The 13,347-nt window shown below is 33.5% G+C and overlaps 1 pseudogene; it reads left to right on the top strand.

Annotated features, from left to right (window-relative positions):
* The window catches only part of LOC129226675 (protein lin-28 homolog), a 160,812-nt pseudogene extending 148,207 nt beyond the window's left edge, over positions 1–12,605 (top strand).
* Positions 12,606–13,347: the final 742 nt, after the last annotated feature.

Raw genomic sequence — 13,347 nt, 5'->3', positions numbered from 1 at the left:
TGAGCTAATACATTGCATGATACACCCTAAGAAGTGGTACCTCTGTTTAAGGAACACAATTTCCTGTCCCTTTTATGTCACTTACTAAAAGGTTCCACCGTATTTTGATACAACTTTGTGAGTACGCTCCAAAACCTTACTAAAACTCGTCACCGTTTTACTATATTTTAGTGCAGTAACTAAGTACCAAAGTATACAAAAAAAAAACTACCAACCTTTGTAGCCGAAAATTTGCACCATTTCGTGATGCAGCATACTACAAAAAATTTTACAGCTTGTAGATACCAGGTATTCATTGTTATGCATTACTTTTTGCTAAGTTTTCTCTGTGGCGCCCTTTAAACCAGCATTCGTAAAGAGTGTTCCTCAGAACTCAAAGGTTCCATACATTTTTCAAGGGTTACACAAAAGCAATCGTCAAGAAAAGTTTAACAACCTCTAAGCTCAACATATTTTTTCAACATTGGGAACACTTGATTGTACCATTCCAAGTTATGATGTCCACAACCACTTAATCCTCAAATTTCTCCCAAACGAAATCTGAACACCCACGCAAAATGTTCTCCAGTTTCACAAGCCAATGACCGGCTCGCGTGCCATGTGTTATGCCTTTCACGCCCCGCCCCCTTCAAAGTCTCCTGTAAAGTGGTTTTTGTTTCCCTTTCACTCAGCTCCCTTGAAGAGTCACGCTCACGTTGGTTATTGTGTCTAAGCCCTGTTTACTGCTCAGACGAATGCATGACCCTTAAACTCGTCCATCTGCTGTGTTTCGGAAAGAGATTCCGCAGTTGCTGTCCCTTCGCATAATCTCCCACCCCCTTTCTATAATCTGTGAAAGGTGGGAGGGGAAATACTTTTCGATCAAGCTTACGTCGTAAAATATCATTGGATGTTATTAAACTTTCACGTTGGCATCAGTAGCTCGTTTTGATACTTGTGACTTTCAAATTTCACGCATTCACTTATATGAGCATAATTAGTGCAGGATTTTGATTGTGATGTAAAAAATTGATGCTAATTGTTTGAACAGTTATGTTAAGATTTTATTGTAACGTTAAAATAGCTATGAGACGAGGCATAAATTAGTGCAAAACCATTTTTGCTACCATTAATAAACATTAACATTTCATGTAGATTGGATCAAATTAATTGGATTCATTCCGTTAATTGGATCCAATAACTCTTTATAATCATAGTGATGAAGCAACTGTGTGGAGAGACATAGTGCAGGATCATGATTGCGATGTAAAAAACTAATACTAATTGTGAACAGTAACGTTAAGATTTTATTACATTCATATGATCACGCACATCTTTTTACGCCGTTATGCTAAACCAGTTATGTGGAGAAGCATAATTAATGCAAAACCATTTTCGCTACAATTAATTAACATTAAAATTTAATGTTTTATTGCATTCATTTTATCCAATAACTCATATAATCATAGTAAAAAAACAGCTGTGTGGAGAGACATAGTGTGGGATCATGATTGTGGTGTAAAAAACTAACGCTGATTATGAACAGTAACGTAAATATTTTATTGCATTTATGTGATCCTGCACATCCTTTTCCGCCGTAGTATTAAAACAATTATGTGGAGAAGCATAGTTAGCGCAAAACCAATTTTGCTACAATTAATAAAGTTTAACTTTTCTTGTTTTATGGAGTTCATTTTATTCTGCAACTTTTATAATCATACAGTGATAAAACAGTTGTGTGGAGAGGCATAATTAGTGCAGTTATGAGTCACGAAAAAGTTTTATTACTTAATCATTTATTTATAATAGACTCATGAGGTAACTGAATTTCCTCACCACTTGTGAGTTTTTATACATATGAAGGAAAATAAAGAAAGCCCTTATATACTTTTTTTAACAATTCAATGAGATACTAAACTCATAAAACAATTCATTAAGAGATTTCTTCCAAAACAAAAGCTTTTCTGTAATTTTCTTCATCATTACTTTCTGACTGATCTGTATCCCTAATAAGTCTTTAGATGCTTTAGGAAAATTTGATTTATTTCCATAATTAATGAAGCAGATTTTCGGCTACGCTTTATTTTATTTTATTTTTTTTTCTCAGTTGGTTTCGGATCGATTTTTATGAAGTGAAGTCCCGTTTTTCCTTCACGTTGGAATTTCTAAAATAACAGGTTTTGTGATTCTTTAAAGAAAGAAAACAAACTTTGTGTGTGCTGGGAGAAAAGAATAGAGCAAATGTGAATCATAAAATTAAAGAGGAGAGGTATCTAATGATTATTGTTTCGGAAAGTAGAATTGTAAAGAGTTCTATTTTACTCTTTTACTCGCATTCAGCGTCATTAGATGTATGTACTTTTGACAGCATTGCATGAATTTTCTTTCTTTCTTTTTTTTTTTTTTTTTTTTTTTGATAATTTAGAAGTTCATTTATAGCAGTTCAATGAGCATATTTATGAACTTAGAACTTGCTCAATTGATGTCACTTATTTAAATGCTATTTTTCCAATAGCAATCTGGTCAGTCAATTCTGCAGCGTTCAATCAGCGTTTTCAAAGTATGCGCTGTTTAAAAAACTACGGTTTCAAAAACGGCAACTATTCAAGCTGAATTTTTAAAATCTTATATGCAAAATGCACTTTCGCAAAATCTGTTGAGTTTAAATCTGTGTTTTCAAAATACGCAGTGTTCAATCTGCGTGTTCAAATTTTGTGCTGTGTTCAATCCACGTTCTCAAAATCTGCAGTGTTCCATCTGCTTTTTTAAAATCAAGTGCTTAGTCTGCGCCCTCAAAATCTGCAGTGTTAATCGAAGACAGTTTCAGTGTTCAATCTGCGTTTTGAAAATCCTGTGTTTAATTCATGTTTTAAAAATGTACAGTGTTTGATCTGAGTTTTCAAAATCTGCAGTATTTAACATGTATTTTCAAAATATTTAGTGCTATATGTACTAAAACTTGCATTTTCTTAATTTTTAGTATTCAATCTGTTTTTATATCTCCACGGTTTAATCTGCGTTTTCAGGTCGAAAATCCTACCAATTCATATTAAGTGAACTCCCGATTATCCATGGAATAGTGTGTCACTGTAAACGCGGATAAGCGAAAACGGCGGATAATCCGAATAAAAGATAAGAAACGATACTAGTGTATAAAATAACTGAAATATATAAATATCTCTCACACATACATTTAAATTATAGCTAAGAACGATAACATTGAAAGTAAAAAATATATGTGAAAGCTAAAAACGGACAATAACACAATCATAAGTTAAAAAAAAAAACATTTAATGACAATAATATTAGTTTATGTCTCAAAATTTTGCAAAAAAAAGTCGGGAGATGTAAGTCATCATCGTTAAAAATAATGTGAAAAAACCAACGGATAATCCGAACCACGGATAATCCGAATTCCGATAATCAGGAGTTCACTATAATCAGGAGTACAACGAATCTTCCAGACTCTACTGCGACTTTTTTTCTCTTTTTTTCTTAGCATCGAAACTTTTCTTGTAATTTCTTCAATAACACCATCCTACATAATGTATTTTCAGGGAAAAACATATAAGAAAAAATACAAAAAAAAAGCGAAACTTTTTTTTCTCATAAACGTCATGCGGCCAACCAACATTCGACATTTTATGCGTCACGCTCAACCACGTAGTGGGCGCAGGCGCAAACGCATGCTACAGAAAAATATAAAACATGATTTACTGCCCCTGGTCCTGCCATCGCGAAATCATTTACGTCTAATTTAAAAGTACCCTGAAAAATCATTCTATTGTGAAATATTTATGACGCTCTGTTGTTTACCGCCCAACGTTCGTCCGTTGCTTGATGGGACCCACGTAAACAAGCCTCCTCGAAGCACCGACTCCTGTAGCATCATTGTTGTCGTTTCTTCTCTTCCTCCTCTCCCCTCGGCAGCTGCGTAGGGGGTGACCGTGACCCAGTGTGGTCAATGGCGTGAAAGAGTGTACCAGGTGGTAGCGCGTGCTGTCGTCAATAGGCACTAATACCACGAGATATCAGGGATAAACATGTTGAAAGGGAACGTGCCTTGTACATTTATTATTCCCTCTCGTCTGAAATGCATTGCGATCATCGTCAAATGAAAATTTGCGTCAGATCGGTTTTTGATATGTAATCAGACTGTAAGTTAATTAGAATAGCAGCTCCCTCAACTGAGCAAAAACTGAAACAGCATAAACTCTATCTATACTATTAAAACCTGTACTCGTCTATCTGTATGTGTGTCTGCGAGCCTGTAGCCCTGCTTCCTCCAGACTATGAATTCTACTAGGTCAATACTGGTGCCGTTGGATACAGGGCATCCAGGGGAGGTCATTCCGTCTTGTCTCACCCCTCTAAACCAAAAAGGACCGGCTCCAGGGGTAAAATCATCAATTGTAACCCGTCGCAGACGGAATTGAGCCACCGCAGTTGTAGAACCGGGATTGGAGAGCGCAACGAGTAGGGGGTGGAGCTCACTAGTTATCATTAATAGTCGTTTAAAATAACTCTTGGGCAATAATGCATTAATATAGGTGATTATATTGTTCAGCTGACCAATTTTTCTCTTTCTGTACATATATATCAACTTCCACTGTTTTAGTTTGCAAAGTTATAAGATCCTTCAAGCGGCAACAAAATTGATTTTACATCATAAAAAAATCTGAATATTTTGAGCTCAAATTTTTAATGCATGTGTAAAAGCCCTTTTAGATTGTTTTTCCATTAAAATATAGTAAGGTTTCCGATAAAATTTCTTTCTAATATTAATTTCATAAATCATGAAAAAAATCAAAATTGTGTTTCTGAGATCGTTTTTATTGTTGGGTTGGTTCATGCTGTGAAGAAAAAAAAATTGCCGTACCCAAGGCGGTATTATATGCAAAAGCATCAAAAATCGTAATAACATTACCAGATGGTTTTTTCTTAATTTAATTTTGAAATACACTGTAAAAACAATTCAGAAACGTTCCTGGAAAATAATGGACAGCTGGTGTGGCCAATTTCTGCAAGTAACATATCTTGTAAAAAGCAGATTTGTTTTCTGCTAAAATTTAGTAACCTTCCTGAAATTATCCTGGAATCTTTCTGAAGAATTCAATAATCTTCCCAGTTTAAGCCAGTCGTATCTCTGGAAGCTTCAGATGAAACTTGAGTAAATTTAATATATAAGCTTAGCATCTTTCTGCTTTGCCAAGGATGCTCCAAAAGCATAATTGCAATCATGTTTATAGCTAAGACAGGGTTGCTTTGAATCATACTCGCCTGCAATTCTTGCAAAGCTACGGAATCCAGAGACTTATTCATTCTTATTGGGAACTTTGTCAATCTGGACGGACCGTAATCGAACTGAAGCCGATACACTTTTTAAATACGCTCTGTTAATCTTTATACTGGTAGCTAAAACATTTTTCACAACAGTGAGAAGCCTGCATTCGTGCAACTTGTAATAATTTAAGAAAATTTTTGACAAAAATACTTGATTTTCTCAAGAAGTGGATAAAAACCTGTGAAATCCCGAAACGTTAAACGGAAATTATTAGTAATGATTCGGAATTTTTTTAGTGTAATCGAATTAAACTAAATTCGGTATTATAAGTTAAATGATGATGTTTATCACAAATGTGTGATAGAAAAAAAAAGGGTTTTCATAGAAAATTTCAATGTTGATGCACATTTTAATACGAAGTTGAGCCTTTTACAAAAAAAAATTAATAAATAAATAAATAACAGAATTATGTAGAGTGCGTAATTTCTGAAAAGTTAACTTCTCACACGTGTTTCTAGAGTTTACAATCTTTGAGTACAAACAAGTGTTTCTTTTTTTTTTCTTCCCATGACTGTATCATAGGATATTTTACTCGATCTCTAAACACAATAAACATTTTCAGCAAAAAGTTAAAATTGTCCACATTACTAGAGTAGACATGAATCTAGATCAAAGTTATTTTATTTAAATAGTGCGTACATATTCTCTCGCGACATTGTAGACATTCTTATAAACATATTATTTATAGGAATCATTTCAAAATACAGTAGGCCCTCGTTTTACGCGGTGGTTACGTTCCACGGAAATACCGCGTAAATTGAGACCTAATACTAGTGTTAAAATAGGGGTTTGGCTTCGTATATAGCAAAATACTTCATTCTAGTGATAACTAGTTGTATAATAAGTTTAATGTGTACTTATATCAACTTTTATGCACATTAAAGAAACCATAAATTAATTTCGTGTCCTGTTTATAAAGAGGAGCTGGCTATAATCGTCTTTTGGTAGTCATTAAGAATTTTCCTCTGTAATTCTTTGCATAGCATTAACGCATTCATGATCGCTTGCATAATTTCTATGATAGAATCTTCCTTCACTAACAAATCAGAAAGAGCATTTCTATTGTCAAGGAATGGCTCAAAATTTTCAATGTGAACCTTTTCAGTTCTGTGTCATCGATGTCGAAATTTTATCTGTTTGCATTGAATCATATAAGGCTTACGCATCCGCGTAAAACCGAAACTCATCCGCGTAAAATAAAATAAAGGTGTCAATTCTTAAACGGCGTATAACCGAAACCGCGTAAAATAAATCCGCTTAAAACGAGGGTCTACTGAAAAATAGTTGGAAATACAGTCATGCAATTTAGACATTTTACGTATTCTCTATCTTTTTCTCTGAGAAATATAGACATTATCTTTCAATAATATAAACTCTGCAAGCTTTGCTGGTATTTTATGTAAAGAGATAAAACATTTTCCATTCACAATGAATAGTACTTTCCGTAAATATGATATAATTATTCTGCCTGCAGTCTACACGGATATTCTTTTCAAACCTAAATAAACTGCACAATTTTTGTCTGTAGAAATTATACACATTCTTTACAGACCTCGTAGATATTTTTGTAATCAGAATGTTCTGCATCGACAGTATAGAAGCTACAATGCTGTTATTCCATGTGTGACATTTAAGTATTCTACATAAAAAAATATGTTAACCTTTACACAAACCATTGAAAATTATCTCTACACTCTCCAATACCTTATTTTGATTGTTTTGATATTAGTCAATCAAAATTGCTAAGAAAGTAGAGCGAAACAAATCAAAAATGCATTTAGCTTGCTTATAATCAAATGAAAACACAAAGTAAAAAGTTGTCACATTAATTGCACTAATTAGCATGGAATCGGAAAATCACAAGTAGTGCTCGAACGAACTAATAAAAAACAAAATTAGCGCAATGGTTAGCAAGCCAAAAGCATAAAAAATGCACTAATAAACAAATTATTGTACCACATTAATAACTAAATCTGAAATAGAAACGAACTGATGTGTGCCTCACATCATTTCCTTTTACTCCAATTTAATGTCAGTTTCCCATTATTGGTAATTTTAATGTGATTCAATAGTTTACTCTCTGAATATCATCGACAGTGGCCAAATTGAAACCAGATTTAAAAATAAAAAATCTCCAAATTTGTCGCCAAGTTGGTGACGAAATTCGGCGACCGAAAGACTGGCGATATATCGCCAAGTGTCTGCCAAATTGTAACACCACTTGAGTTTACATTGAAATTAACAATGATTTCCACCCAAAAAGGGGCAAAAGACCTCTTTAGAAACACTCGAATGCAACCAAAAGGGAAGGTGCACAACTAGACCCCTCTAGGAGTCTACGTACCAAATTTCAACTTCATAGGACATACCGTTCTTGAGTTATGCGACATACATACGTACATACATACGTACATACAGACGTCACGAAAAAACTCGTTGTAACTAACTCGGGAATCGTCTTTGCGTATCTATACGTTTTTAGGTACTTATCCACGTGTGGTCGAGTCGAAAAAAAACTCAACATTTATTCAGAGGTGAGCAAAATGGAAATTAAGGTCGATTTTTGAGTGAAAATTTTTTCACGAATACAATACTCCCTTTTTTGTAAAAGAAAGTAAAAAAAGAATGAAGCTGAATCAGAAATACAGCCCATTGAAATGCCAAATCAATTTTACGATACACATTGCAAATCACCGGTAGATTGATTCATCTGTAAATTATGTTCATCATAGGGAAAATAGTCACCGAAAACTAACATTAATGGTTTCCATCTTCTGCTGAAAGTATTTTAGAGCGTAAGTATTGTCATGTTTAAAAAACGTTTTTATTATGATATTTATTTGAATGTGTGTCCGTCTAAAAGTTAACTTATTTTTACCCGTTTCATTTTTGTATTTCTATAATTACTCGGATAAAAAGTTGGATAATCAGAATTTGTTATTTGTAATTCGTTAGAAAATGTTAATTTCTCACTTAGTATAAATACGTTGATAGTCAATACTCATTACTATCAGTATACTTATACAAATATTATGAAATAAATATTTTATATCGAGCACAGTAAAATTGTTCGCAATTATTACTGTACATTATAAGTATTGTGTAGTATTTATGTAGCAATACATAGTTTTTATTGTTATTTCCTGATTTATTTATACATTGTGGATGTTTTAAAATGTGTTAAGTGTCAAAATGAAATTCAAATGAGGAATTCTATGTATTAAACTGGAAAGAGAAACTCAGCAATTGACCTCCTGTAATCAGTATTTTTTTGCTTCGTCATCGACAATTCATTTTAATCGAAATCTATCCTTTTTACTGTGTTCATATTTCCAAAACGAAAGATAGACTTATCTTCATCAGAAATGTAATGGCAATTAGTTTGATTTACCTGCAGAGAAAAGAATAAACAAGGCCTGTTATTTCTTACTGTTCCTGCTTACTTTTTTCCCTGAGTTCGATCTTGTTAAAGCTTAATCCTGTACTGTAGGTTTGAAGAGTAACTTGCAACAATTGATAACTCTTATGTTACCCTAATTAATGTTATTACTACTATTGTTTTAAAAGAGATTCTTAAGAAATCATTCTTAGAAATATTATATTTTATGCTTGTTAAAAGTTTCTAGTTTTTCTTTATAAAATGCATTTTTTAAAGACTTTTTGTTTAATTTTCGTATAAGTTTTTAATGCCCTATGATTATTAAGTAAATTTCCGTCTGTTCTGCTACATAGTACCGTATTTGTCTGTACTTTTAGACTGATCTTCAGTCGCATTTGCGCAAAGGTTCATTTTTTATACGTTCATATTAATTCCTTTTCATTCTGTTCATTCATAGCTGAATATTTCCTTTTACTGTCTATAAGCATTTTTCACAAGCTTAGTTGTTGTATCATAGCTCTACCAACTTTAAATCTAGTGCCTGAATTCTTTTAGTTTTTATGTTAGTCGAAGTTTAACGTGATCTCTTATGAGCTGCTAGTTAACTAGTATTTATAAGTTGAAAATAATACTGAAGGTTTAACTTTAATTTTGTATTATTATTTATTGAGGAATTAACGTGGTGGTAAGCTGTACATAAATATTTTATACTTAATTAGTAGCAAAATAACAATATATCGAAACAATGATATTCTTCGGTTGTATCAAATGCCCACCTTCTATAACTATTACGTCATATTTTAACATTAATTATTCTATAATTTCATATGGCTTAAGGAAAAAATTTATTTCTCTTTTTGCGCTGTTTTCACTATCTGAACCATGAATGCTATTAGCTTCTATAGACTCACCAAGATCCTTTCTAATGGTTTCTTTTTCTGCCTCTGCATTTACCGCAAAAGATAGTTATTAAACAATATTATGTCGATTTTAGTAAGCGATATTAGGTAGTTTTTTAAAGACCATATCATATGGTAGTACAATTTTGTTTTTACTAAAACTTATTTGAAGTTTATTTTAAGCCGCTCGATATATGACTCGATTATTAAAAGTACTAAGAAATTTATCGATAAAAAGAGGTATTTTATCAATTTAATACGGTTAGAGCGTAAGAAAAGGGATTCTAACGACTCAAAAAATAAAATTTGTTTTATTGAACAATTTGCCTCGTTTTGTGTTGCCAATCAATATATACATGCAAAAAAAAATTTAAAGAAAAAGGGGAATAAACTACTAATTCCTCGTTAGTAATCTTTTAAAGCCACTTCCTTGCTACTCTTAAAACATAACTCACAATAAATCATGATTTATTAAGTTTTAATAACTACTTAAACATCACCTAAAAGCAGATTTCTCTGCTTCAACTCCTTTAATCTGCTCTTGTAACTCAAAAGAATAACGAGAGGTCTACGGCTCTAGGTTGCCTCTCTGAAGGGTCACTGCATTTGTAACGGTTTTGCATTTTCTTTGCATAACGGACTGACGGACATGGAGCAGAGGGAGGGAAACAGTTGCCACCCATGAGTAACAAAACAACCCTGATTGCTGAATGACAGCTGGACGTATGTTTACTCACAAAAGAGGGGGAAAGAGAGAGACGGCACAATCGGTCAATCATAAACATTTTATTCCTTAGACCTCCACTTTCTGTTCGTGAATGAAAAGAAAGCGTGGTCGCGTTCGCGTAGCTGGGAGTGAATCCAACTTGTGGAGAGGTTTCGTTGACGAACAGTTTTTTTATTTGCAATTAGTCCAGATGCCTTTTTTCCATCTTATTACTCGTAATCTAACAATAATGAAATGCTGCAATTCGAATATGTATATTTAATAGTGATAAGTATTGGGGATAAGTGTGATAGTTTAATTGATAATGATAAATTAATAGATTATATCCGGTAGTGATAAATTAATATATTATATTCGGTACATTCATAAAGGACGCCCCGAACTTAAATTTTTGGGAGGGCTGAAATTCTCAATTTGCCAAATGGATTTCCAAATTTCACCTAATGGTGATAATTTTGCCGAATGGATCTCCGAATTTCGCCGAATGGTGATAATTTTGCCGAATAGGTCTCCAAATTTCACCGAATGATGATAATTTTGCCGAATGGCTCTCCAAATTTTGCCGAATGATGATAGTTTTGCCGAATGGATTTCCAAATTTCGCCGAATGATGATAATTTTGTCAAATGGAATCCAAACCAAATTTTGCCGAATCGTTAGACAAAATTTGCAGAATAAGGAAATTTTTGGAAGGTCATAGTGACCTCTCGTGACCTCCCATCGCGGCGCCCCTGGATACCGTATTTGCTCGTGTGTATATCAACTGATTTTTGCGCAATTTGGATGTTGTAAGGAAATTTCGACTTTACTCAGCGAGTGAATGGGGAAACATCTGTGCTTTCCAAATCACTGATGCTCAATATTTTTAAAACCAGCAAATTAGTATAGAAGGCACACATGGTAGCAAAATTAGAGATTTTGCACAATCGTTCAATCATAAACATTTCATTCCTCAGACCCTCACTATCTGTCCGTGAATGAAAAGAAAGCATGTGCCATGTAGCTGGGAGGGAATCCTACTTTTGGAGAGATTTCGTTGACGAACAACTTTTCAGTGTGAATTAGTCTAGCTGTCTTTTTTCAATCTTATTACTTGTAATTTAATAGTCCCGTAATATTACAATTTCAATATATATGAAAAAGAGTTAAAAACTGGGAAGGGGATAGATTGTATTTGGTGACAATTTCCGGTTGAAGATTAGGAAATGTTTCCGACACGAATGAGACTATAAATGTGACTGCTTCAGAGTCCTTATGTAATGCCAAGCATTTTAAGATAATACTTATATACTTGAACGGAATATTTATCTTAATAATAAAAATGATTGATTTATCGTCTCAAATGTTATTTTTTAATGTTGGAAAGCCCAGACAGAAACTGGAAATGCATGACTGATATTGTTTGAGTTTCAAGATACTTACAAAGAAATTACCGTTTTCGTAAGTATCTTAAAAATATGAGTCTATGGTAGAATTTAGACTATGTGTGTGCTACCTGTCTTGAACCGTTTTGTGTCGAAGTAGGCTGTATTTAAGTCATGTCTCAGACCAACTACTAAAAATCGGAATGTTTGTTGATTACGCAGAATGAGAAAATCAGTTTGAATTTCCAAATCTTATTTTGGCTCTTACTATACAATTCTTCTATTGATACACAAACTCTAGACTTTCAGCTAAAATAATTTCGAAACGTAAAAGCTCCTTCTCATAGCATTTCTTGTACTTAATGTGAAATGTTTAAAATATCATCACAGTTCCTTTTGTTCTTTTAGGTGCTATAATTGTGGTGAATTCGCCAATCACATCGCTGCCAAGTGCACCATGGGACCACAGCCCAAACGCTGCCACAGCTGCAAGTCCGAGGACCACCTCATCGCAGAATGCCCCAACAGAGAAGAAGAAAGTAACAAGAAAAAGAATCGCAAGACAGACCAGTCTTCCACGAAATGCAGCAACAACAACAACGACAAATGCTGCGACAATAAAAATAACGGTCAATGCTGCAATATCAAGAATAACGACCAATGTTTAAACAACAGCCACTGCTGCAATACCAAAAGCAGTGGTCACTGCTGCGATGAGAAAAACATCGGCTGTCCAAATGTTGATAGTATACTGATGGAAGAATCCATCAACTCCTTGAAGAGTCTTTTAGTCAACCACGATGATGATGAAGACGATGAGGATGTGCAATTGCACGACCACAGAATTAACTGTTCCTCTTCACCTGCATCTTCTTGCGGAACGGAATCACCGTTCATGAAAGGCGATCTTTAGCGATCAAAAAGATTTTGTCCTAATGGTTGAAAAAGCTCCAAGCAAAACGATATCAGTCCGAAGACTCACACTAAAGTTCAATCAGGGTTGCAAAGCATGATTGAATGAGTGGTTAATTGCAGTTCAAAAACTAGCAAATGCCAAACCATGGATTAACAAAGCAAAGGATTGAATGTGAATGTCGAAAATGAATCATTTTTATGGTATTAAAATTTACATACTTGATGCATCACTAATCTTTCTACCAATGCAATAGACTTTGAAACTGTAAGGGATCTCTAAAAGCAAAAAACTGATGAAGATCGTATGGAATTTTTAACACGTACGTTCAAATGTGGACGTAAAAGGAATGATTTTATAAAATTTAACTTTGAATGCTTGAATAGCCAGTAAGCATTTTACAAACTCAGAAATATAAAATCATTTAATGCATTAAATTCTAAAAATAACAAGTTGAAGTTTGTTTTTGCTTTAGATACGCTTGTTTTGTTATGTATGAAAGATGTTTAATACTAAACACCGAAAAACCTCCAAAGTTTTATTCTCTTTAACAGTTTTCTTGAAAATGACGTAATTATAAAACTGATTTTTACTTATTTATTTTTGCCAATAACGAATTACAATTAAAGTAGTTTATTTGTCGCCATGGTTTACTTACCTTATAACACATTATTTACATTGACGAAATATATTAATGAAAAATGTGTAAATATTGGGTTTGCCTTCTTATAAAAATTAATAA

Source organism: Uloborus diversus, chromosome 7 (assembly GCF_026930045.1).
Source record: "Uloborus diversus isolate 005 chromosome 7, Udiv.v.3.1, whole genome shotgun sequence".
Lineage (NCBI taxonomy): Eukaryota > Metazoa > Arthropoda > Arachnida > Araneae > Uloboridae > Uloborus > Uloborus diversus.
The sequence above is the reverse complement of the archived record's forward strand: the minus strand, read 5'-3'. Positions and strand labels throughout refer to the sequence as shown.